This window comes from Canis lupus, chromosome 35 (assembly GCF_048164855.1).
Source record: "Canis lupus baileyi chromosome 35, mCanLup2.hap1, whole genome shotgun sequence".
In the NCBI taxonomy this organism is placed as follows: domain Eukaryota; kingdom Metazoa; phylum Chordata; class Mammalia; order Carnivora; family Canidae; genus Canis; species Canis lupus.
The window spans coordinates 29,901,614-29,929,038 of record NC_132872.1 but is presented as its reverse complement, the minus strand read 5'-3'; the positions used below and the strand labels follow the sequence as shown (position 1 = coordinate 29,929,038).

The 27,425-nt window shown below is 39.4% G+C and overlaps 1 long non-coding RNA gene across 9 annotated transcripts in view; it reads right to left on the bottom strand.

Moving 5' to 3' along the window:
* Window positions 1–27,425, bottom strand: part of LOC140624661 (uncharacterized) — a 69,765-nt gene that overhangs the window by 6,170 nt on the left and 36,170 nt on the right. For 2 of the 9 annotated variants that reach the window (XR_012024115.1, XR_012024116.1), the window contains exons 3-8: window positions 12,918–13,066; window positions 11,356–11,519; window positions 9,438–9,644; window positions 4,686–4,782; window positions 3,313–3,414; window positions 28–1,163 (exon numbers count right to left, since the gene is read on the bottom strand). This is a non-coding gene — a long non-coding RNA (uncharacterized lncRNA). Of the gene's footprint in view, window positions 1–26; window positions 1,164–3,312; window positions 3,415–4,641; window positions 4,783–9,437; window positions 9,645–11,355; window positions 11,520–12,917; window positions 13,067–26,805; window positions 26,933–27,425 lie in introns of those variants that run through there. The other 7 variants (XR_012024117.1, XR_012024109.1, XR_012024114.1 and 4 more) reach the window with 7 other exon arrangements.

Sequence of the window (27,425 nt, the reverse complement as noted above, 5' to 3'; positions counted from 1 at the left end):
AAACCACATATAAACCATATGCAATGAGGTAGGCTATTTTTTAATATAAAGCAAGAACTGTGCTTCAGAAGTTTGTTTTAGATCATATCCCAGTCTCTGGTCCATCGGGTCATGTTTTGTGCTGTGCCTGATAGGTTGAAAGGAAGGTTTGACGAGCACTGAACTACCATGTTAAAGATCACAGAGGCACCTGTGTTCACGGAAGTCTACATTTTGCAGAATATAGGTTAGAGATTGGCTGGTCTCTAACCCTGTCCATACTGGAGTCTCTAAATATTCTTGTATCTACTCTCCAGCATTTCTCCTCCTCCAACTGGAGCGAAGGAGCGCTCAGCAGAGCACAGCCAAGGCAGCCCGAGGGAGGGAACACGGAAGGCCTGCTCTAAACGACGCACAGTGCCTTCCGTATTCTAAGGGGCAGGATTTTTCTGGAGGTGAAATTTAAAAGCCTTTTTTTTTTTTTTTAAGATTTTATTTTTTTATTCATGAGAGACACAGAAAGAGGCAGAGACACAGGCAGAGGGAGAAGCAAGCTCCCTGCGGGGACTCGATCCCGGGACCCCGGGGTCACGACCTGGGCCACAGGCAGACGCTCTACCGCTGAGCCACCCAGGCGTCCCTGAAATTTAAATTCTTAATTATATTATATTAAACGCCGTCGTGTCGGGGGCATGCGTGCGTGGTAGTAAATTGTGAATCCAATTTTCTACAGGGCTCTTCGGGGTGCTGCGGCCGAGATTCGTCAAGTCACTGCTGCCGCGTGCCGCTGGCATCCTGGGCCTGTGCCAGCTGGGGTGCTGGAGGGAGGCCGCAGCGCCTCGGGGTGCAGAGACCCGGCCCGCCCCTGCTTCCTGCCCGTGCCCTAGCGGCCGCAGCACACCTCCCTGCCAGTGACACTTGCTCAGTAAGCATGCTTAATTCCTATTTGCAGTTTTTCCCACATTCCCAAAAGTCTGCGTTAAATCGCTGATTTAGGCATTATTTCTTTTAAAATCATTTCCTTAGTGGCATGGTTACTATCACAAACAACAGTGACAGATTTTTGCTTGCTTTCATTTTTTTCTCCAACTTGATCTCTTCCAGAAATCTCCAGAGCAATCATACTATCTCTCATCTCTCCCCCAAGAATTCTAGATGGCTTGGATAATCTTCTTTTGTGATTACTGGAAAGAAAATATTCAAATAATTAAAATTTGTCTCAACACTACAAGCCATGAGACCATGAGATCTTGTTTCAAACCCTGTTTCAATGTGTCCATATAAAATATTATTGAATGAAGTAATTAATTTGGACTTGCAATTAAAAAAAATTCTCTTGAGAGTTTCTGTGGGATTAGGAACCATTTTTTTCATTTCCTTCACAGATGCAGCATAAAAATGCACCAGAAAACTAAACCACTATACTTCTCACATCTGTTTTTCCTACTTTATATATCAAAAGTCTTAATTTTTTTCCCTTTTTTTCCTCTTCTTTGTGTAATGCTCTATAGGGCCTTGTGAAGCGAATATTTTCAGCTTTCTACCATTTCATAGGAAATAAATACCCACAAGAAGATTTTTAAAATAGTTTTAAAGCTTTTATTTTGAAGATTTTTAATCTTTCAGAAAAGTAGAAAGAGTTCAATAACAATTTCTCATATGCCCGTTGTTATGGCTAATTTTATGTGTCTACCTGGCTAGGCCAGAGTGCCCAGATATTTAATCAGTGCTATTCTGGATTTTTCTGTGAAGGTGTATTTGGATGAGATTACCATTTAAAATCGCTGGACTTTGAGTAAAACAGATTGCCCTATAAAATGTGGATAAGCCTCATCTAATCAGTTGAAGGCCTAAATAGAATAAGAGACTGATCTCCCCTGAGCAGAAGAGAATTCTCTCAACGGACAGTCTTCACACCTGAACTCCAACAGGGGCTTTTCTCTGATTTTCAGCCCACTGACCCACTCTACAGATTTGGGACTTGCCAGCCTTCATAATCATGGAAACACATTTCTTAAACTATATATATTAATAATTATATAAATATATAAATATTTTACATATATAATTTAAAATAAATTTACTCACACACATACTCACATACATACACTACACACACACATACACACCTTATTGGTTCTACTTCTCTGGAAAACCTTGAAAAATACACCCATTATCGCTGTTAGCAATTGGCAGTTTCTCTATTTTCTTAATCTATTTTTGTTTGCAATTATTTAGAATAAACTCAGACATCATGACATTTCATCCTTAAGTAACCAATACACTACCATTGGTAATCTCTGAAAATAATATTTTCCCACAAAAGATAATACTATTATCACACTTAACAAATTTAATAATTCTTTATATCAGTTAATACTTACTCCATCTTGAAATCCTCCCAACGGTCCAAAAAATGTCTTGTTCAAACAAGAAGCCAATTAAGAACCAATCATTGTCTTGGGGTGTGATTAGACATAATACTTTATAGGTGATGCTGTGTAGGTCATAATAAGAAGCACGTAATGTCGGCACTATTAGTGATGCGAACTTTAAACTCTGGTTCTGGAGGATCTGAAAGGAGCCTGACCTCTCCTTTGTAAAATTACATCTTTTTCTTTTTGTTACCTGCAAATAATCTTTGTGACAATATTTTGACATCCCATAAAAATATGTAACAACCTTTTATCTCATGATTTTATCATCCATTAATGATCCTTACATAAAATTACATCAAATATTTTATTAGAGTTGCAAAAAAAATGTTAGCAAAATATCCAATGATAATTTATTATAAGATTGCAGGAAAGCCAGTTCTATCTTCCATCTCCTAATTTGTTCAACTCTGAAACACACTAGATAGAATTTTGGGTTGTCATGATTGCAATCAGTAAAAGCAAGTAAAAGAATTGCTCGGGATAGATGAAAGCCTACTTTAGGATCTAATTTGTGTAAGATGAGGGGAGTCTAAAAGACTAGTAATGCAAATATTGATCTTCAGGAGTCCCAGCCCCTATATCACTTTTAAAAATTAGTTGGGATATATTATATGAAATATTCTGATAGAATGAGGAGCAGATAATGTATGAGTTATGCTCGACAGTGCAAACCAAGGAGTTATTAGCTTGGAATTTCACACACACATCCCCCAGGTTTATTGAATTATTTTTATAAAGATCTAATCAAATAACTGTATATATAACCTGCTAATTTAACACCGTTGTTACCAATTGTCATGTATTTCCAAATGGTTTCGGCAATTCTTAACCTTTTTTCTTCCCATTTTTTTACATATTCACTTTGAATCATAGGTTCTTAGACTTTGAGTCTTACCTCTTTGGTATCTGATTTTCACCGTTCTTCCTACTACTGTATATCTTCTGCATATATCAATTTTCCTTCAACTTTACTAAGTCAGCAGCAAAGGAACATCCACTGAGGATAAATGGAAAAGATATTAAATTTAAGGGCCATGGGAATTTAGAAATTAACTTTCTGATAGGAACAAGAAGATGCTGAGACAATCCTGGAAAAAAGCCAGTTCTCTCTAAGTTTGTGGTCTGTTCTAGGAGATTGTAGACATTTAATTAAGATCCCCAAAGACTTTGAACACCGAATAGTTATTCAAACTCATTGTAAACCCTTTGAGGTTGACTCATTACTAATATTTTACATTTTAGGGTAAGTTTTTCCCACTGACACTAACCAACACAACCTTAATGTGGGTAAGTGGAATAGGAAGTTCAAGATCACTGAACTCTTGTAAAGTGACCTATTTATTGTTTTTACTTAATTCTTCAGACATGCTTTGTGGCTTTTTAAAGTTATGACTATTAGATTTTTAAGTTCTATTTTCCATCCAGTGGCCTTAATCTTCCTTGGAAAATCTTGAACAATAGGGACAGCTGTTAAAAGAATGAGCTCACCAATTAGTTTCATACTGGAATAATAAATAGTGTAACAAGTAACTCATCTTACTGTTTATTTCTTAAGGGATGGTGTGGAAAATGTCCACTCATGACTCAATTGCAATAAAATAAATAGGATTCGATCTGTATGCTTTGGTTGACAAATTTTCTAAGCGTAGAGCTGTGCCAAATTAAAATGAGAACCTGTCTTCACAAGCTTGGTTGTTATTTGTCAAAGTATTTATTCATCTTTTTAGTCTAAGAAAAAATCAACGATGAACAAATTATTCTCTTAAATCCAGGTGGTGTGCAACAGTTTTCTCCTTAAATTAACTCAGCATTTAGTCTGCATGGTAGTCCATCATGGGAAGTAGTACATGGAACAGTATCTACGGAGAGATGATAGGTTTCTGTAGGTTCTAAATAAGTATCTATACACTGACATCTACTTGTTCTATTTCAGTGATGGGGTTTACTCATTTTACCTACTCTGAGGTGACGCATTACTTTCTTTAAATGTAGATGTCTTTTTTTTTCCTTTATATTTCAATGTCTCCTTTTCCTTCCTTCAACCAAGAACTTATTGGTCTGTTGTGAACTGAATGTTGGTGTCCTCTCAAAATTCATATATGAAGTCCCTACTCCTCCCCCTACCCCTATCCCCAGGGTGCTAGTAATAGGATGTAGGGCTTTTAGAAAACAATCAGGTTAGATGAGATCCCAAGGGCAGATCCCTCACAAATGAATTAGTGACCTTATAGGAGTCGCCAGAGAACTTGCCTCTCTCTGCTCCCTAACCTGTGAAGATACAGCAAGAAGACAGCTATATACACCAGGATGTAGGTTCTACTAGGCACTGGATCTTCAGTCACCATGATCTTGGACTTCTGAGCCTCTGGAATGATGAGAAATAAACAGATGTTTTTTAATCCACCCCGTCAAGGATAATTTGTTACAGCAGCCAGAACTAAAATCGTCTAAACTAAATAATTGCATGTCACATACAAAAATAAAAATATGTTTGAAAAATAATGCTGGTCAACTCCAACATTGCATATGAAACCATTTCACCTCATTTTACGTTTTTACTTCTTACTCAAAAGACAGTGTTCTGCAGTTCACAAACACATCTTTCTGGACAAGCTTAAAATTGAATGTCCATTGGAATTATTATGTGGTCCAACACAACTTTGCTTCTCATTTTTGCCTTCACAAAGCTTGTGAAGTGAAGACAAGCCCAAAGACAGTTCCTTTGGGGATGCAAAATGCCGACATTCGTTTCTGTGTGACCACCACAAGCTAACTGGCATCTAACCTGGAGGTCCTCAAGAACACCCAAACTGGGATCCCTGGATGGCTCAGGGATTTAGCACCATGCCTTTGGCCCAGGGCATGATCCTGGAGTCCCGGGATCGAGTCCCATATTGGGCTCCCTGCATGGAGCCTGCTTCTCCCTCTGCCTGTGTCTCTGCCTCTCCTTCTCTCTCTGTGTTTCTCATGAATAAATAAATAAAATCTTTAAAAAAAAAAAAAAAAGAACACCCAAACTTTTTTTTTTAAGATTTTATTTATTTATTCATGAGAGACAGAGAGAAAGAGAGAAAGACAGAGACAGAGACACAGGCAGAGGGAGAAGCTGGCTTCTCATAGGGAGCCCAATGTGGGACTCGATCCTGGGTCTCCAGGATCACGCCCTGGGCTAAAGGCAGCGCTAAACCACTGAGCCACCCAGGCTGCCCAAGAACACCTAAACACATAGGAATGCCTTCCTATGTATGTCACTTCAATCAGAAAAAAAATTGAGGAGGAAAGTGATATTAGAGGAATTAGTAAGTAAGGGAGTGGTTGGGGAAAAAAAGAAAAAGACAATAGGAAGCATTTATAGTGGCTTTCTGATTTTCTTTGAATGTTCTCTAACAAAGTTCTGGAATAAAAGACCATTATAACATTATGTACAACTGGTAAACTGCAAAAATGGAGAGTTTGACAGAGGCCATTATTAAAGTCATCAAACTGAACAAATCAAAACCAAGTAAAAATAAAATATTTTTATTGAATTTATTATTGTATTAAATGTATTATTAAATTTTAACAAATACTAGAGACACTAACTTCAAGCAGTTAAGTAATATTAACACATTAACTTGAGAAAATGTTTACCTCTGCCTATAATGCTTAATTATAGAATAATTCAGGGGCATTCATTTGCTTTAAGATATTTTCCAAAGCGGTTTATTATACTGTTCCATTTTCCTCCTGTTTCTTACCAACAACCCCTGTGCAGTTAAAAATAAGTTTTAAAAATTGTCTGTGATAAAACTCTTGCCTTTCTTTATGAGTAGGTACATTATATTAAATATAAATGGCATCAAATAAACCTGCAAATTGCTAAGCCATGCATGAACTCCTGTGGGCTTCTGCCCTGGTCTTTTGGCGATTCTGAAGTTGAGAAACTATCTCTTTATGGTTAATTACTTGCCCTGACACAGAACTACAGGAGAAGGTAGGACTAGAGGTAAACCCAAGAGAAGATTCCAAATGGCACTCCTCAAAGCTTGTTAACCATATACAGTGCGGCAGAATGTATTTTCAAACAATGACCACAGCAGCATTTCTTGTTGGACAGAATATTTTCAGATCCTTATCATTCCCTCATCAGGAAAGAGAGTCTGTTTTTCCTCCACTTGTCACCGAGTGGAACTTTATGGGTGAAATATACCTCAAGTGACACTGTGTGACTTTGAGGCAGGGTTGTCAGGAAGGTGTGGCTTCTGCTTGGCTCTGTTTCAATCTCTCAGGACACTCACCCTGAGAACCTGACCACCACATAGAACTTTGTAGGTGTTCAACTGACAGCTCCTGCTAAAACCTTAGGTGACTGCCACACGGGTTGCTAGTTACACATATGACTCAATGACTCCAGCTGCCAGGTTGCTGGTTGCCCCTGTTGACGCTGGGATGGAGCAGAGACAAGCTGACTGCTGAGCCTTGCCCAGTGGAAAACTTGTCAGCAAAATCAACGTTGTCTTGTTTTTAAGCCACTGAGTGTTGTGTGTTTGTTACTGTTATGGACTGGACGTGGCCCCTCCCCCATCCATAATTTTAAGCTCTAACTCCTAATATGACTGTATTTGGAGGTAGGGCCTTTAAATAAATAATAATGGCTAAATGAGGTCCTACAAGTGGTACTTTAATTCAGTGGGACTGGGGTCCTTATAAGAAGATGGAGAGACACCAGGGCTCACTCTCTCTCTCTCCACTGACACACAAAGACTATGTGTAGACACAGTGAGAAAGTGACTTTCTCTATGCCAGGAGGAAAGGCTTCATGAGAAACTGACCTGCTGGCAACTTGGTCTTGACCTTCTAGCCTCAGAATTGTGAGAAAATAAATTTGCTGGTGTGTAAGCCACTTCCTCGGTGGTATTTTGTTATGGCAATCTGCGTAGATTTTGGAAGCATGAAGTAGAGTACTGCTATGAAAAATATCTAAAAATGGGACAGAAACACTGCCAGCTGGGACTGAAGGGGACCGAGAAAATAGGACAGAATGAAGCAAGGCTGTTGGAATTCAGGTGTTGTATAGGATGGGGCGCCACAGCTCTCCAACTTTGAACAGGCCTTCTCCCTCAAGAAAAGCTAACAATGACTCTGAAGGCAATTCAGACACCATGGAGGATGCCACTCCCACCTCACAGCCAGGGGGCAAGGATGTTTCAGGAAGGTTGCAGAGGGCAAGGCTACCCACAGAGCTGAGGGGGTGGGGCTCCCAGGTGGGACTGAGGAGGGACAACACTACCCTGGGCCTCAGAGGCAGAGCCTCCAGCCAGAGATTATTCTCAAGCTTTAAGACCTAGTAGAATTTTTCCCTCCTTGGGATCTGTCCCTCCTTTTGTATTTCCATTTTCTCCTTTGGGAACAGGAATGTCTATCCTCTGCCTGTCCTATCGTTGTACTTTGGAAGCACATAACTTGTCCAGTTTCACAGGTCCTCAGCTGGTGAGGAATTTTGAGTCTGGAAAAATCATAGCTCAAGTCTCACCCATACTCAATTTAGATGAAATTTAGATGAGACTTTGGAGCGGATGGTGGAATGGGTTATGATTTGGGAAGGGCTTCTTCTGGCATGGGGTGAATTCTGCACAGGAGAAGGACAGGCGTTTGGGGGGTGAGAGGGTGGAATGTTAATGACTGAATTGTGTTCCTCTCCATTCACTTGTTGAGGCCCTAACCCCCCGTGGGACTATATTTGGAGATAGGGCATTTACAGGAGGTATTTCAGATTAAATGAGGTCATAAGGGTGGGACCCTAATCCAATATCCTTAGAAGAAGGTGTCCTTAGAAGAAGAAGAAAAAGAACATGCCCACACACAAGAAAGGCTCCAGGAGAACACAGAAGCAGCTCAGTGTTAAAATCTTCAAATATAATTGCATATTTGTCTATTTATCCTTTTATTTTTGCCAGTTTGGGGTTTCATGATTTGAAGCTCTGTCATTAAGAGCATACATATTCAGAATTCATGAATTTTCTGGATGAAAAAGACCCCTTGACCATTATGCAATAGCTTTCTATATCCCTGAAAATAGTCCTTATCTGAGGTTTACTTATCCTGACATTAATATCATCACACCCATTTCCTTATGGTTAATGTTTACCTTGTTCATCTTTTTTCCATCATGTAACTTCTAACACAGCTATATTTTTATGTTTATAATGAGTTCCTTGTAGACAACATATAAATGGGTTTGCTTTTTCATCCTGATAATTATTTTTTTAAGATTTTATTTATTGATTTTAGAGATCAAGAAAAAGCAAGCAGGGAGAAGAGCAGAGAGGGAAGGAGAAAGAATCTCAAGTGGGGACTCTGAGCTCAGCTCCATCTCATGACCCTGCGATCATGACCTGAGCTGAAACCAAAAGTTGGTGCTTGACCAGGCCCACTGAGCCTCCCTGGTGCCCACACACACACACAAAACTCTATCTTTAATTAGGGTGCTTATACTATTTACACATAGTACAGATTTCTTGCGTATTGTTCCGAATGTTGTTTTTGCAAGCAAGTATAACAAATAGGAAATTAATTGTAAAGTAAGTTTATACAAATAGAATCTCACTTCTATCTGTTGAGTAGTTGGGAATTCTGACCAAGATAGTTTTGAAGGCAAAAAAAAAAAAAAAAAAAATTGGGGGATCCCTGGGTGGTTCAGTCGTTGAGCATCTGCCTTTGGCCCAGGGCGTGATCATGGAGCCCCGGGATCGAGTCCCACTTCGGGCTCCCTGCATGAAGCCTGCTTCTCCTTCTGCCTGTGTCTCTGCCTCTCTCTGTGTCTCTCAGGAATAAATAAATAAAATCTTAAAAAAAAATATTCTGACACCAAAATTATCTTCAAGCTATAGATGATCTTGCATTGATTGATTATTAGCTTTTGGTCAAGTGCTTTTGTTTTGAGTGATCTAAACTAAGCGTCTTAGCACATGCCCAGTGGACTTTCATTTCCATAATTTCATATCTGTAATGATATGGGTCACTGTTTATCACTCATGTTACCGGTACCACAGTGCAGTGCAACTGCAGAGCTGATTCTGTCGCCGTCTGCTAGTTCTTCCATGATCATACACCTTTGAAACTTTGAGTTTTGCTAAAATAAAAAATCAAAGGAAAGGAACTGTTTTCTCATAAACTTTGCACTTTGCTTCTCTCCAGAGGTATGTATTGACTTTGCCACCTTATCAGTCGAGGCTTCCATCCTAATACCTAGAATATGAAAATAATAATATCATTAATATTAATATTAATTATTAATATCATAATAATATTTTCTCCAAAAGAATTTAGAAAATATGGTCACATTCTCTTACACCATACACAAAGATAAACTCAAAATGGATGAAAGATCTAAATGTGAGACAAGATTCCATCAAAATCCTAGAGAAGAACACAGGCAACACCCTTTTTGAACTCGGCCACAGTAACTTCTTGCAAGATACATCCACGAAGGCAAAAGAAACAAAAGCAAAAATGAACTATTGGGACTTCATCAAGATAAGAAGCTTTTGCACAGCAAAGGATACAGTCAACAAAACTAAAAGACAACCTACAGAATGGGAGAAGATATTTGCAAATGACCTATCAGATAAAGGGCTAGTTTCCAAGATCTATAAAGAACTTATTAAACTCAACACCAAAGAAACAATCGAATCATGAAATGGGCAAAAGACATGAAGAAATCTCACAGAGGAAGACATAGACATGGCCAACACGCACATGAGAAAATGCTCTGCATCACTTGCCATCAGGGAAATACAAATCAAAACCACAATGAGATACCACCTCACACCAGTGAGCATGGGGAACATTAACAAGGCAGGAAACAACAAATGTTGGAGAGGATGCGGAGAAAAGGGAACCCTCTTGCACTGTTGGTGGGAATGTGAACTGGTGCAGTCGCTCCGGAAAACTGTGTGGAGGTTCCTCAAAGAGTTAAAAATAGACCTGCCCTATGACCCAGCAATTGCACTGCTGGGGATTTACCCCAAAGATACAGATGCAGTGAAACGCCGGGACACCTGCACCCCGATGTTTCTAGCAGCAATGGCCACAATAGCCAAACTGTGGAAGGAGCCTCGGTGTCCATCGAAAGATGATGGATAGAGAAGCTGTGGTCTGTGTATCTGTGTATACAGTGGGATATTACTCAGCCCTTAGAAACGACAAATACCCACCATTTGCTTCGATGTGGATGGAACTGGAGGGTATTATGTTGAGTGAAATAAGTCAATTGGAAAAGGACACATTATATGGTCTCATTCATTTGGGGAATATAAAAATTAGTGAAAGGGAATAAAGGGAAAGGAGAGAAAATGAGTGAAAATATCGGTGAGGGTGACAAAACATGAGACACCTAACTCTGGGAAATGAACAAGGGGTAGTGGAAGGGGAGGTGGGCAGGCGGTTGGGGTGACTGAGTGATGGGCATTGAGGGGGGCACTTGGCAGGATGAGCACTGGGTGTTATGCTAAATGTTGGCAAATTGAACTCCAATTTAAAAAATTTAAAAAAAAAAAGAAAAGAAAATATGGTCACAAGAGAAAAAGTGATATTTCCAAAGATTTCCCTTATGTCTGTGTCTCTGGATGCAAATCTTTCCTTTTTATTGCTCCCTCTCCTGAAAAGGCATCCATAGTATAGATAAGACAGTCTTCTCTCTTCTCTTTTGCTTAGTACATTTAACTGATGAAAAGCAGAATGCTGATATTATCCAGAGACAGCCAAATTGCCCTTAAGGGAAGGTGTCTGAATCACTTGCTGGGCTATAAAAGGGATTGCTAAAAATTCAAATGATAACAAACTGTTGTAACAAAAACCATCATTTTTAAGGATTCTATCTCATTTTTCAACTTGGTGTTAGCTAGAAAAGAACAAGTAGAAGGAAATAATGCATGGAAAATAACAGAAGTTCACTTGCCTTTAATTGAATGAATGTGACTCAAATTTGAACTCCTGGTGTGCCCTGAAAAATTCCCTTATTTAGTTATATATTAAAAATGGAGAACTTCAGTGGAAGATTTCATTATACCAAATCATAAGCTAACTCCACAGAGAATACCATAAATACTGATTTTTCTCAAACTGTATAAAAGAAAAAAAGATAAAATTCTGTTACAGCTATCAGAAATTTCTTTGGGACAATTATGAGTCTAGAGAAATCATATCAACTCTATATAATCTAGTTATGTCTACTAAGTCTGTATTTTACATTGAATATGTTCTGCTATATAACAATAAAGAGAAATATTATAAAGTTGAGAAGTAAAACCTTCACTACTTTAGAAACTTAATCTTGTTTCCTTAATCTCTAAAATTAAATAACCTGGGATCCCTGGGTGGCTCAGCGGTTTGGCGCCTGCCTTTGGCCCAGGGCGCGATCCTGGAGTCCTGGGATCGAGTCCCCTGTCGGGCTCCCAGCATGGAGCCTGCTTCTCCCTCCTCCTGTGTCTCTGCCTCTCTCTCTCTATGTATATCATAAATAAATAAATAAATCTTTAAAAAAAATAAATTAAATTAAATTAAATTAAATAACCTAACCTTAAAAATGTAGATGGCAAATCGCTTACACATAACTGCTTTGTTTTTTTGTTTTTTTGTTTTTTTGTTTTTTTGTTTTTTTGTTTTTTTTTTTAGATAGAGAGTGAGCACAAGTGGGGAAGGGGCAGCAGGAGAGAGAGAGAATCCTAAGGAGGCTCCATGCTCAGTACGAAGCCTGATGCAGAGCTCAATCTCAGGACACTTAAATCATGACCTGAACCAAAATCAAGAGCTGGACACTTAACCAACTGAGCCACCCAGGCACCCCACACAGATCCACATTAAAAAAAAAAAAATCAGCTTGCATAAAAAGCTGAACCTAAATTTACAGAAGAGCTGAAAAAAATGTTAACATTTAGAGATCATTTTAAATGGATCTGAATCTAGAGCTCTTAATTTACATAATTAATTATAGAGTTTTTAACACATCTAAGCTGCTACTTTTTTAAGATTTTATTTATCTATTTGAGAGAGAGAGCACAAGCAAGGGGAGGGGGAGAGGGAGAGGGAGAGGGAGAAGCAGACTCCCCACTGAGTACGGAGCCCAACTTGAGCCAAAGGCAGATGCTGCACCCACTGAGCCACCTGGGAGCCCCTATGACGCAGCATGTTTATTTGAACTTTAAAAAAAAATAGCATTTGAAATATGAAGAGACAGTAGAGATTACCTAGTGTAATTATATTCCTTTTAGAATGGAGAAGATTTGGGTTAAGAAAAGATGAAACACTTGCCCCAAATCTCCCTGCTAGTTAGTTTGCCACAGGGGAATTAGAACTCACATCTAATGACTTAGAATAGTAACAATACTAAGTTAGAACAGGAAATTACATCACAGTTAGAAAATCTTTACTTCCAAGTAAATACCATTTTACCTAACGCTCTTTCTACCACATCCACTATTTTTGTCCTTCGATTTGGTTTCTACTGTTCATTCTATGTACCTGTATGATTTTGCTTGGGAATAACAAACTATCTCACTTTCCTTTTACTTAGTGTAGAACAGCTCATCTTCTAAAAATGAAAGCCATTCTTCTATCTTAAGCAAGACGATTTCTTCCATGGCGACTAGTAGCATTCAGATTTACTGACCCTGACAAATGAGAAGAGTAAGTTTTTAAGTGAATATTCTACCACTGAAATGTTTCTTGACTAACAAATGATTTCCTCTGCTCGTTTGGCCTACGCTGAAGTTCAACCACTCATCTGTATGAAATCCCTCAATGTGTATAGTTACTTTTTTCCCTTAAGTACTTATCATTGGGTATGAAATGATCTTAGAAATGTTTTCTAACATACTACAATGGCAGAAAATAGAAGGCTAAATCACTTTATTCTATTTTATGAATTGTTCGCTATTCTGCTTTCTTAAGCATCTTCTTCTAAGCTTCTATTATGTAAAATGTTGACAGTCATATCTTGAGAGAAAATAGAATTGAAATTGTAATGAATGTCTCTAATGGAGATCAGGGTATAAAAAAAGAAATGTGTTATTTTTGAATAACAGGTGGAATGTGGTGACACTCAAACCCATCATTTTAACATTTGAGGGGAACTACCAAAGAGAGATAGATATGCTGAAAATAGAAAAAAGAGCACATTATTCAGAAGCACAATATTAAATTGTTTTATACATTTGTTTCTATCTATAAGGTGCCACAATATTGGACTATATCCTCAAATCTGATCGATCTGCAAATAAATTTGAGTTTATGTATATAAGCATAAAATGTGGATATAAAGAAAACTCCCAGGGCATCTGAGTGGCTTGGTCAGTTAAGTGTCTGCCTTGGGCTGGGATCATCCCCGTGTCAGTCTCACCTCTCACTCTTCTTCTGCCCATCCCCCTGCCATGCTCTCTCTCTCTCTCTCTCTCTCTCTGTCTCTCTCTATCTCTCCCTTTCTCTTTCTTTCAAGTAAACAAATAAAAAAAAACACTTAAAAAAAAAACACTCCCTATATTGGACTTATATTTATGTTTGTCTATGTTTATTTACTTCCTCTTCACATTAAAACTGTGATCTTTGAAGTTTCTGTATTAATAAGATAAGCAGAATAATTTAATTCCATATCTCAGGTATGATTTATTTCTCTTCCCTTTTGGGGAAATGAGCTAATTCCCATGGATTATCCAGCATTATATATGGTTTCATTATCTTTGTTTATTCAGATAGCATTCAGTTGCCAACTTGATGGTGACTGTAAGACACAAGCTAACAAAAAAAGAGTTTTTCATTTTGATACCAAGAAGTCATTAGGATTAACAAGTTAATGTTTATCAAATTACCCTAAACACTCAAGTGCTTGTTTTTGCATTAGTACAAAGGATTATCTGGTAAACCAGATTAATAGCAGTGAACAGTGTGATAAAACAAGAATCATCTGCTTTAAGGAATTAAGTAATTATATATAATTAATGGAAAGGAATAATAATTAGTGAATACATAATACTTATACAATAATCAGTTAACACTTAGAAAATAATTAACTTTCCTAATGACCATTTTCAACAAAATTAATGTATTTTGCATGAGTAACTAGTGACAAGTAAAATACTAATAGCTCCTCATTACAGCACCGCCAGAGGGGGTAGAAAGAATATGGTGAGAGCAAACCTTCATGTTTTTCATTAGTATACTCATGGTTCTTTTCCTGAAAAGTAACAACCAGATCCTAATATTGTGCTTCTTAATCTCCATTCAAAGAATAACAATGGTTCCCCACTACTTACAAGATTAAACCTCAGTACTACAGCCTGACACTTAATCTGATTAAAATCCAACCCAGGTTCTTCCCCAAATTTTACTTCACTCTTCTATTTCTGCTTTTTAAATAGTTCTTGAATGTATAAAATGACTACCCTTATTTTCTTGAAGTTAAGAATTTGGATAATTGATGGCAAGGTGATCAAAATTCAAAGTACTTTAGCTTGCCAGATATTATAATGATCTTTCAAATGATGCTGAACTTCCTCATTAAGATCAGTATTCAGAAAAATAATAACCAGTCATCACCAGAAAAAGAACTAAGTCCTGCTTAACGAAATAATGAAATAAAACTTCCATTGGGACTACACCTGCTTCCAAATGCTCTGCAGTTATTGTCAACTCTTCTAGGACATGGTATATGCTGTAGGAATTTCCCTTATTTTTCCATCCTTGACTTTTGAACATTTGCCTCGGTATCTAATCAGTTGGGCGGCCCAAGATTTGCCCATCTTAGACACCTACCTGCTGTTCTTGGCAAAATATCCACTGGGAGTCTTTTTGAAACATGAAACTGAACTACAGGGGGAAAAAAGATACACAAGAGACTAACTTAGCCCACAATATTGTTTAAAGGCTAGCAGGAGCATGACGGAAGGAGATCACATTAAGAAGAGACGGAAACAAAAAAATAAGAAGAGACAGGTCTTCTGAGAAGGCAAAAAAGACACAAAGACATAGGGAATTCAACATCATGTGGCCTTATCCGAGAGATGTGTAAAGATTATTCAGTCTGGACACCTTATTTTGGGAACAAGGACCAAAGATACGGAGTGGTTGATACAGTAATCTCCAGTCAGTAAGTGCGATATAATTTTAAAATGAGTCTTCTGATTGATAGCTGGTGTACAATTTTTCTGCTCATCTATGCTCTAGATCAGGGAGTGCACCCAAAGTGGAGTGCACCTACCTTAGAAGATGAATAAGCCAAACCACTGTACCGGGTATAGAAAATGTTAGCATTTCTGATTATATTGACTTTTTACATTTCAGAGAGAAAAAGAGATATGTAATTATGCTTTCCAAGATTTTAATGTACAGATTGACACTAGTCGCCACATTAGGGTGATATATATGTAGATGTTCATGTCACCTACAGTGCGCAGCCCTGAGAAAAGAGTGAGACATCTACAATTAGGAAAAAATGGGATACAAGTTCGTTTACTTATGCATATGCTTTCATCTATTGATACATATCATAGTCTATATTTACATTGCCCCAGAAAGTGAATTTATAGATTACATTTCCCAGTTCTTTTTCTGTTTTTTTTTTTAAGACTTTAAAAATTTATTTATTATGAGACACACAGAGATTGACAGAGACACAGGCAGAAGAAGAAGCAGTTTCCCTGCGGTGAGCCTGATGAGGGACTCAACCCAGTACCCAAAGGTGGATGCTCAACCACTGAGCCACCCAGTTTCCCAACATTCTTCAGTTTTAATCAACAAGTGAATTTACAAATTGCATTATCTAGTTTCAATGAAATGAAACCTGCATAAAAAGGGGAAGTGGCTAAAATTAAATTGTTGCTAATCCTAATAGGACAGCTTTACTGGCTGCATTACAAAATAAAATCAATGAAAGTCTAATCAGATCTGATACAATATCAGCAAAAATATTAAAATCATCAAGAAAGTGACCAAAAATATGAATATATATATATATATATACACACACACACATTGTCAGTAATGGCAACTCTCACTCTAAATGTATATTTTGTGTTGAGGTATCAGTTAATGAAAATTATATTTGTATAATGAACAAGTAAATAAATAAATGGCCAGTGTATAACCAAAAATATTTTGAGACCGCTGCTCAAAGGGACCAGATATCAAATAACAATAGATGAGCCCAAAACTGGAGACACCCCATTTGTCCATCAGCAGAAGAGTGGATGAGCAGGCTGTGGTCTGTTGACACCAGGGCAGGACGCTGCAACGGAAAGGAGGGGGTCATGGAGATAACCAACAGCTCGAATGAATCCTCAAAGCACGTGCTGAGAGCAAGAAGCGAGACCAAACAAGAGAAAAGGGACGTACCAAGGGATTTCATTAGTATGCAGCTCAAGTTGAAACTCTACAGTGAGTGCCAAAAATTAAAACAATGTCCCCAGGGATGGAAGACAAACGACATGGGGCGCGCGGACCTCCCGGGATGCGGAGAGTGTCCCTCCCGGTTTGGGAGCCCGGGCACCTCCCGTGTGCGCACGAACCAGGTGACACGTGCGTCCCATCTGAGCACGCGGCACTTACGACGTCCGTCCCTCCCCGGGCCCCGCGGCCGCCTCCCTGAAGGAAACGCCGAGCTCGCTCTCGTTCGGGTCCTGGTGTCTCCACTGTGCGCCGCGGGGCCCCCTCCCCCCTGCTGGACCCCCTCCCCCCCGCAGGGCCCTCCCCCCGCAGGGCCCCCATCCTCCCCGGTAGGGACCCCCCTCCCCTCCTCCCTGCAGGGCACCCCTCCCCCCGCAAGGCCCCCTCCTCCCCCAGGCCCTCCCCCCCCCGCAGGGCCCCCTCCTTCCCAGGGCCCCCCTCCCCCCGCAGGGGCCCCTCCTCCCCCCAGGGCCCCCCGCCCCGCAGGGCCGCCCCCCCCGCAGGGCCCCATCCCTCCCACAGGGCCCCCCTCCTCCCCGCAGGGCCCTCCCCCTCCCCCCCCCCCCCCCGGCCGGCGCTGTCCAAGGCGGGGGCTGCTGAGCAAAGGAGAGGCGCCCCTCTCGTGCAAGCCGTTTGCTCTCCCCTGAACTCCCGAGCAGTTCTCCTGTCAGCCCTGGAGGAAGCTTCTCCTTGTTCCTGGACCAGCAGTGGATAAAACGTTCCAAGTCCCCGCAGGCCTCGGGCTTCAAACCCGTGGGTTCGGAACCGGCTGCGGGCGGATCCGCGCTCCCCGCGGGCTCCTGGGCGGCCCAGGCAGCTCCCCCGGGCCTGGGGCTGGGCGCTCGGCGACCTACGCACCCGCACGCGCTCGGCCAAGGCCCACCCCGAGGCTGAGAGCGCGGCCGGCAGCAGGGCCCCGCGCCCGGGGGCAGCCTCATCCCCACTCGTGGGACCAACAGGCCGAGTCTCCCGGGGCCCCTGCTCCGCTCCGCCTCGCGACCCGCGTTGGGCGCCTCGCCCTGTGCCCGCCCGGCCCAGGCCGCCAGGCCCTGCTGCCCCCTCTGCAGGGCGGCGGGCTGGGTCGCCGGAATTGCTCAGCGCCACACCTCTGGGGGCTGGGGTGGCAGAAACCTCTTTTAAACCCACTAGAAACTTCCTCCCAGAGCACACCAAAACGCTTTTAGGATGTGACAACTGAATTCAACAGCTCCTTGTAGAATTCCGTTTTATGAGCCTGCTGAACCGTCGAAGGAGCTTCTTTTTCCTTCCACTTACTGTTTTACTGCCAGCCTCACCCTAGCCTGTCAGTTGTTTCCTGCTAACTGCCTCATAAGGCATCCCCTTAAAAAAGCAAAAACCTGTGGGGGGGAAGCCAGCAGTTATATTTGTTCTATTTACAGCAATAAAACTGAACTCTAAACTTCGGGAGGGTTTCTCTGGACTCACAACCCAGGAGCTAGCATTTGAAGTTCACAAGCCTCTGACAAGTCCTGGTCTCCGTACTCCAGGCATTTCACAGCTAAGCCTGCAGATCATGGTTGTAATAAGCCCTGAAATTTTAACTTTATGAAACAATACCTCCCAGCTCCTTCACAAATGCAATACACTCAAATTTAATGTATGTGATTTCAAGGAAGAAAGGTATGAAATTGGAAACTAGTCTCTTGATAAGACATTTAGATGTTAGCACTTTAACACAGAATAATTTTTTTTCTGAAAACTTCCATTCTCACCACATCTTCTAACTAATTTAAATAAGAAAACAATTATTTTAATAATTAAGTTACCTAATTTAATTAGGAGAGATAATCTTTATTTCACAGAATGGTACTTTTACTAGACCTGCTGGAGGGAGATCCATGTAACCTCAGGTGACAGCCAAGCCCACAGCATCCTCCTAAGGAAAGTGGCCAGAACTGGTTCTTTCTTGAATATTATGCTTTCAAATGTATAGTGAGCGACATCAACCTCAGTCCTTTGATCACAACTGATTGCAAAAATAATCAGGGCACGAGTCAAAGACAACTACAGTGGAGCAGGTCAAAAGGGAGGCCAACCATCTCTGAAAAGCTTTGGCCGGAAACTCTACTCAAGGAACTTGCCCCATATTGAAAGATGATAAAACAAGCCAATCAAAGATTCATTTTTAGAAATGTTAAATGAAAAGATATCTCATATTCCTATTAGATCCTTGGTGATAGTGTCACAGTTTCAGTTCTCCAAAGGGGGTAGTACTCACTTAGAAGAACTTTCAACCCAGTATTTCTATAAAAGCTTAATTAGTTCCCTTCGCCAAAGGTAATTCCTATGTGCCTCTCTCCCTCAGTATTAAAGAATCTGACTAAATAACAAACACCAGCGCTGGGAATAATGCATTTGTTTTTATGTGCATGACAGAGTAAGTCAATAAAACAAAGCCTCATCATTGACATCATAGATCATATTTCTTACTTGCAGCTTTCCTCACCACTGGGAACATGTTTAAAGGGAATATAATTTGGAGGAACAAAAGGAATTAATTTAGCCAAGCAGTTGACTGTGAAAATTGTATTATTGAGAGAAGAATACTAATTGCAAATAAATAGGTGGACTGGTTCATTGTACTAAATTCCCACTTTCCTCAGGCCGTGCCTCGGTTAAAAGTAGAGCTTCTGTTTTAAAATAAAAAGTTGGCAAATACCAAGTATATAATGAAAATTCTCCCCAGTTTATACTGCAAACCAACTTCAATCATCACTGACTTTCCACTGACAAAAGCGGCCAACCAAAAATAAGGTCAGCACAAATGTTACCCAACCAAAAATTTTTAAAAACACCAAATTATAGCTAAACATATAAAAAATTCTTACACTACAGTTTGGATCTTATCAATACTTCAGGTGGGTGGTAATTAGATATAGAGGGGTCTTTATTTTAGCATGGTTAATCATTATTCCTCCCATAATTTTGCCTTCTCAATAATATAAACCCTGATGCAGTTTGCACAAATTTTGCATATTTTCCATAATATATACATTCTTATTTATAATGCAAATCTAATTATAGTCGGTCATAAAAAGGTAAATGATATTTTGCTACTCATAATTGGTTTTAGGAGCAACAAAGCTATTATCACTCAATTTCTGCTAAGGGCACTCTATCTTCATATGTGCCAGGTACCAGTGAAACTAAGCATTTTTCCACGTTTTAGTCCATTTTTTTTAAGATATTATTTACCGAAGAGAAATGGGGAGAGAGAGTACACATGAGGGCAGGGAGGGGCAGAGAGAGAGGGAGAAACAGGCCTCTGCTGAGCAGAGAGCCCCATGACATGACCTGGGGCTCCATCCCAAGACCCCGTGATCACAACCTGAGCCAAAGGCAGACACTTAACTGAGCCCTCCAGGTGCCCTTCCATGTTTTAGTCTTATCTTTCTGAATTTAACCTTCCTTTTTTTTCCCAATAATTTGAAGGCATTAATGTGCTTCACTACTCCAACCTTCATATTCCATCTTCTATAAACCTCTTTTTTTTTTACTTCTCTTGAACGATGACCCCCAACCAGATTTCTTTGGTGACTTCCCTCCCCCCTTTTCTAGTGACTTCCTTGTCCATATCCAATCACTGTCCTACTTTGTCTTCCATTTTCTTTGATCTTATTTTAACCCTAGCCCAGAAATTTTGTGCACATGTTTGTTAAGTTTTGGTTTAGAGAGTTTGAATTGGTTTTTTGAGGATGGTCTAGTCAAATAACTAATTGAACTAATTAGTCTTAGGTGGCAGAGAGGAGCCAAATTTTTTAAAAGATTTTATTTATTTATTTATTTATTTATTTATTTATTTATTCATGAGAGACACAGAGAGAGAGGCAGAGACACAGGCAGAGACACAGGCAGGCTTCCCTCAAGGAGCCTGATGCGGGACTTAATCCTGGGACTCTGGGATCATGACCTGAGTCAAAGGCAGACGCTCAACCACTGAGCCACTCAGGTTCCCCAAGGAGCCAAATGTATCAGAAGAGAGCCAAGTAGCAAAAGACCAGGATCAAAATCTTAGTTTCTGAAAAAAATATTGAGTTTAAATAGCTCTCAGTTTTACTTGAGATTAACAACATAAATTAAACTATTTGAAGGCATCTGCCTAGAATCTGGCATAATAGTAGATTGTAAATTCGAAAGCAAGTTTATAGAAAGTTGGCCCACTTTCTCAAAATGGCAGGGTAAGTGTAGTTTGGATAGTGGGTATAATTATTCTTCATCTACCCACCAATTGTTATCAGAGGACAATTTAATTCAATCAGACTTATCAAACATTTACTGGTGTTCTAAGAGTGTTGGTCATCCATGCTAGATACTATTAAAGATGGAATAATTTCAATATAAAAAAAAGTTCCTCCCTGTGCAAAAGGAGACAAAAGAAAGCCTGCAACTTGATACTAGATACTAAGCATTCCAGCGACTTTGCAAATTTAAATTAAACCATCCTTTCATGAAGAAGCATTGGATTTTAAACCTAGGTAATGAAAGTTATTCTAAATATGAATAATACTGGGAGCTCCTTGTACTTTCTAGTGGTGAGAGATACAAAGAGAAGTTTAACTTCAAAGTCCACAGAGGGCAATGGAGGTACCCATTAGTCCTTGTTCTCCACACAAATCGTCCACAGAAGAGGGTGTCTTTTGAAACTCTAAGGCCATGAAGAAGATAAAACTAAACTTAAAGAGTTTGCCTCTGCAATTCAGAGTTCAAGATGCATCAGAATTTCATTATTCAAATGCACCCTTTCAGTAACATCAGATGAGATTCGATCTTTGGCTCAGAAGCTCAGGCTAGGGTGACGGAGAATCTGGAGGATCTCTCCTAGGTCTGATAACAGTGATGTATGTGATTTGATTGGTTGGTTCATATTCATGATTTATCAAACACTCTCTAGGTCAGTAGTTCTAGAATTCATAGAACCTTAGAGCAGAAAGGAACCATACGAAATCACTCTCAAATAAATGACTCAGTGATGGGTGTTTAAAAAAAAAGACAACCAGCCCAAAATTGAGTCTCTTATGCTAAGCCTCATGTCAGCAAAACAATACTTAATACCTAACATAATTGCAGATTCACCCTCTCCCAGGTATGTAACCTTTAACCAGTCAGTTTAGAATTACTAGGTCAGCACAGTGGGGTAATCCACTCAGTGGACCTCCTCTGTCCCCAATAGGAAGATGACTGTGAAACAATCCTCTCTTTCCTACAAATTTTCTTGACTCCTTCTGTCCATAAAAGCCTTTCATTTTGTACAGCTCTTCAGAACTCCTTTCTGTTAGATGGAATAGTGTCCAATTCATGAATCATTGAATAAAATCTATATGATCTTTAAAATCTCGTTGTATTTGTCTTTTAACATGGGAAGGTGAATCCTGTGGTAGTTAGGGGAGAGAGAGCATTAAGACCAATTTTTCTGCCTTTTGGAGCACTGTTTCATTCTACTAACACAAATACAGAGAAAAAAAGCTTTAGTCCAGTGGTTAGTTTCATTTTTCTTCTATCTTTTAGTTCTTAAAACCTTTTGCACTCTAACCCTGCTTTCCATAAATCTCTAGGCTCTGCTGAGGTGATTCTTCAACATTTTCTGCTGTAATTGCTATTTATTTAAGCAAAAGAATAATTCTAATGGACTCTTTTTTTGGCTTGCATCTCATAAGAAAATGCGAAATCTCACCCCTAAGCTATTCTTTCAAATAATAAATACTTTATTTTTATTTGAACTAAAATTACATTTTGTAAGCATGTTCCAAATTACTGTTCTAGAAAACTCAAAATGCTATATGAGGCCAAAAGGAAATACTTTTCTTTTTGCTATAAGAGTTCTTATCTAAAAGAGCAAGGGATCCAACTAATTCAATACCATTTTACACCAACTCAATTCTAAATAGTCTGAAAATATGCTCATATGCTCATGCTTAACTCATGGAGTTGAGCAGAGTGCATAACTCTCCTTAATCAATCAATCATTTTATGTGCTGGCAAGAACTCATTCAAATGGAGTTGAGTGAAAAACAAAACAAAACAAAAGACCCAACATGCAAGAAAAAGAAAGGAAACACAACAATGTGAAGTCTAAGGTTGGTGTAAGAGGTTTTTATTCATACAAAAGAAAAAGGTGAATATGGATTTCAGGAGCCAAAAATCATCAAGGTAAGTTTTGATGACAGAGGAGGGGTGGACTGACAAGAAATAAGAAAGAGATACCAGAATTTTTCTAAGACTCTAATTCTCTCTTTGACATGTGTACGTTTGTCTGTAGGTCCACTTAATGTTGTCATGTCCATGACGGAGTAAGAAATCAACCGGGAGCAAGATATACCAAAAACACTTCTCCTTAGCCAAAGTTTAGGAAAGAAATTTATAGGATCTGGAAATTGAGGGGAGGAATGCACAAATGGAATGGTAGCTGGATGAAAAGAGGCCCAGCCGGGCTTTTTGATCATGTCCAGTAATGACTAGTCACGGCTGGGCCTGCAAAGTTTCCAGCCCTGCTGGGGAACCATCTGAGCATTGAACTAAATGACCCTCCATGATTCTCAAATACTCTAGTAGATCAATCGCATTTTAACATTTGCACAGCTGGTTATTTGGTTAAATGTGGGCAATTCCCCAAGTCCTCATTCGATTTTGGAATGTATCTGTTCACTTAGAGCACGCTGTAATGTGCTGCGTCCGCTCATGTATCTGTACCCGGGGAATTAGCTCAGCAATCCTGTGCTCCCACAAACCAAACATCCCTCCTGGAGAGACGGTAGAGGGCTTTCTGAATTCATTGGTCATAGCCCTAAATGCACACTATCCAATAATGGCTATTTTAAAACAAAGAAGTTATTAAGATTAGCTAAAGAATCAAAAGCTAAAAAGAAAGAAGAAAAGAAAAGAAAGAAAAGAAAAGAAAAAAATAAAAGAAGAAAAGAAAAGAAAGAAAAGAAAAGAAAAGAAAAGAAAAGAAAAGAAAAGAAAAGAAAAGAAAGAAAAGAAAAGAAAAAAGGCCCAGTGGCAAAATTAATCCCCAGATGATTTATGATCGATCTACAATCTATCGATGTTGCTAAATTTCAGTACAATTAAAAAGCAACTCCCTCGAACAATGGGTCACAAAATACCAGAAAAATTGCCTATGGACTCTAAAAATTTAGCAGGCAAGATTTTGAGATTCATGACTAGTAACTGCTGATTATGGCATTTTAAGTTTACCACTGAACTTTTACGTCTTTTTATCATAAAAATGTATATTCTTCATACCTATTATATGGAGATTTTTCTCCTACCATCAAGGAGGGAAGCAGAGACAATCTGTTCTTCCTCTCTTGGAAGGGAAAAGAGGTGAGCTTATTGGATGAATGTGATCCCGGCAGCCTTCCATTGCTACTCCCAACAGGCTTTGCTGCTGCCCTGTACCAGCCAGGCCCCCCTGAGCCCACTTCTCAGATTCTTTCCCATAAAGCAACACTTATGGTTGCAGAGTCTTCTTCCTCAGTGACTTTAGCTTTAGGACTTCTGCTTGGAGAAAAACACTTAGATATTTCATTTGTCCAATTACTTCTCAAGAGAAACCTGCCCAGATGATGTTTCTACCCAACCCCTCTCGGTGTCTCCCTCTATAAAGGAGAATGATCGAAACATCTATCTCAGAAGGTTTTGTGAGAAATAAAAGTGCAAATGCATGTCAAGTCTCTGCTACTGGACCTGGCAGTTAGAACACGTGGTGTGGATGTTAGCTCTCATGGTCAAGCATCCTACTACAAGGCAAAAAGGCACTTTCAAAAATCTTAAAAAGAATTTGTAGCTTAATATGTAAGTTGGAAAGAGGGGAAATAATAGTAAAAGAGGACACAGAAAAATACCAAAGGCAAAAGACACTTTAATTCACTTCAGTTTAATTCATGGAGCTACATCTGCTTTGAGCTTAACCTAGATGCAAAAAAGGATGTCAGTTGAATTGTTCTTCATTCCATTCATTTTGTGGATTTTTTTTCCTTTACAGAACATTCCATCTACTTCAAACAGAGGCTGTAGAAACATCCATTTCTGAACATAATGGAGATTGTGAATGCTATGATATTTTTATTTATGTCTTGGGCATTTAAAATAGCATGTGCGGGGAAGGAGTGGGATGTTCTAGGTAGTCAAGAGTGGGCTCTCAGTAGTGAAAAATCTTACAGGTTCAACAAAGCTATACCCACAATATATCCAAAACACAATCTGAAATACATAGGAATATGTGCATCCATGAAACTTTTGTATTTTTAGATGCTTCAGAGTTCATTTCTCTTAAAAGTGAATGAGAATGAGCACCTATATGGTTGCATGAGTTATGAAATTAAGAAAAATGAAAGTCAAAAAAGCCCTTTCTAGAATCACTCAGCATTGTCATTTACCCCCATGTGATAGATTTAATTATTTTTGTCCTTATACATTTCTAAGAAGTGCTCAAAAATAAAGTTTGGTTTCTTTTGCCAAGAACTGAGAAGGTTCAGAAAGCAGGGAAGCAGGAACTGACCTCAAAGGGTTAATGAGGGTAGAAGCAGTGGAAGGGAGACTGGGTGAGGTAGTTGGTGCAGCTGGGGATTGTTAATAGCAATCAAGGGCCACTATAAACAAATCAGCAGGAAATAGAGAGACTCTACATTTTCCTGGCTTGGTAGCAGGAGCCAGCTGGACAGAGGGAATTTGGCTTAAAACTCTCATAAGGAAACTTGGCCTTTTTCTTTTTCAACCATTCCAGCATGGTAGGTCACTGAAGGAAACGAACTGAACCTGCTTACATGATAACAGATTAAATGACTATCACAAAATATAAAATCCACAACAGATGATGACTAATGTAACACAACAACATAGGAACAATTTCACAGCTAGGGAAAAGTGGGTACAGTTTTAAGAGTAGCCAGGGAAACGCAAACAAAGAAAAGAGAGAAAAGAAGAAAAAGTTATTAATTTATAATATATATATTATAAATATATTTATATATAAATTATATAATATATATATATTATATATATATATATATATATATATAAATTATATTCCCCAGAGTTTAAAAAAAGAAATCATTTGTTTGATAGCATCCAAACCAACAGAACTGGTCACCATGATCAAGTCTGCTTGAAAACATCCCATAGGCAGTCCTTAGGCAGCTGCTATTGAGGATCAAAGGAAAAAACAATCTGGAAAAAAGAGAGCCTGAAAGGCTTTCTCTCTCAAAAAAAAATAAATAAAATAAGAATAAAAATAAAGGAATGATCACAATTGAGAAAAAGAAGCAAATGTTTTCTTCCAAGACCTTCCTGTCTGGACACTGTCTGTGCAAACCTCCATCATCTCTGCCAAAATTTCAAATGTTTACTACACCCAGACCCAACTCCAACAAATCTCCATTGTTGTTGCTACTGGTGCTTTGTGGTCCTTGGCCTAGCATTGGCTTTCCTGCTCCGTGGCTCCCTTTGTTTCTACCCACAGGGTGCACACTTCACTGTCCAGGGAACAGACAGGACGCCAAGGGATTCTCCAACCATGCATCAGCAAGGCGAATTCACTCTCTCCTGACTTCCTTTCTCTGTGTCAATTGTCTGCTCTATAAAGCTGACTTTCTCAGTCTGTCTAGCCAGAGCGTTGACTTCGGAACTCAGATCAAGTAGAGACCCTACATTTACCATGACTTGGTGTTTTCTTCTTTTGGCTATGACAAACTGGATGCTAAAAAGTTGCTATGAAATCACTATTGCTATCAATTGGGCAGCTGAATCCTAAGGGGTACCCTGAAGATGTCTAACCCCATGGAGGTGAGTTAACACAGCCAGAAAAGGCTGACCGCACCTGCTATTAGGCCTGCGTCCAAGCGATGGCCTCCATGCACAGCAATGTGCTTGGTAGTTAAGAGGCCCACTCAGGGCAGAGTCTCCATCCTATCACCTAGCAGCTATACCTACGGTAACCAGGAAAGGTACACACCTCGTTGAGATCCAGTTTTCTCATTTGCAAAATGGAGAAAATAGTATCCAAAGCACAGTGTTGCTGGAGGATCTAGCATCTGAATGTGTGCAAAGTCCATACCATGGCGCCAGGCACAAAGAACAGGCTTTTGGAAAAAAATAGGCCAACTCTCATTACTTTTTCTAGGAACCGTTTTTGAAAAATTTTATGACTTTCCTCCATTTGAGGCAGACTCATTTAACTCATACCCAATGGTGAAATTATAAATATTTTGCTATGAATAGTTTTACCTCTCCTTTGTCATTTTTTTTTTTGTCAAGTGCATTATGTGCACACAATTTCCACCAAATAAAGGCAGAAACAATTTCTTAGGATTTTGCTTTTCTCTCCTGGGCAGCAATTATAATTTGCTTGGAACATAGTTTATTGTAAGTCATCAAATACATTTCCCTAAGGTGTCATTGCATACCACCTATCTAAATATTTTTTCTGCTGATTTACTTATTTATTCTTCAGAACAAAAATAAAGAAAGCCCTATGACAAAAAAAATATAATTTACTTATCCAAGGGTCTTACAAAAAAGCGTGTACAACTTTAATACACTGACCCTCTATTTACAATGAAGATCTCCAGCATC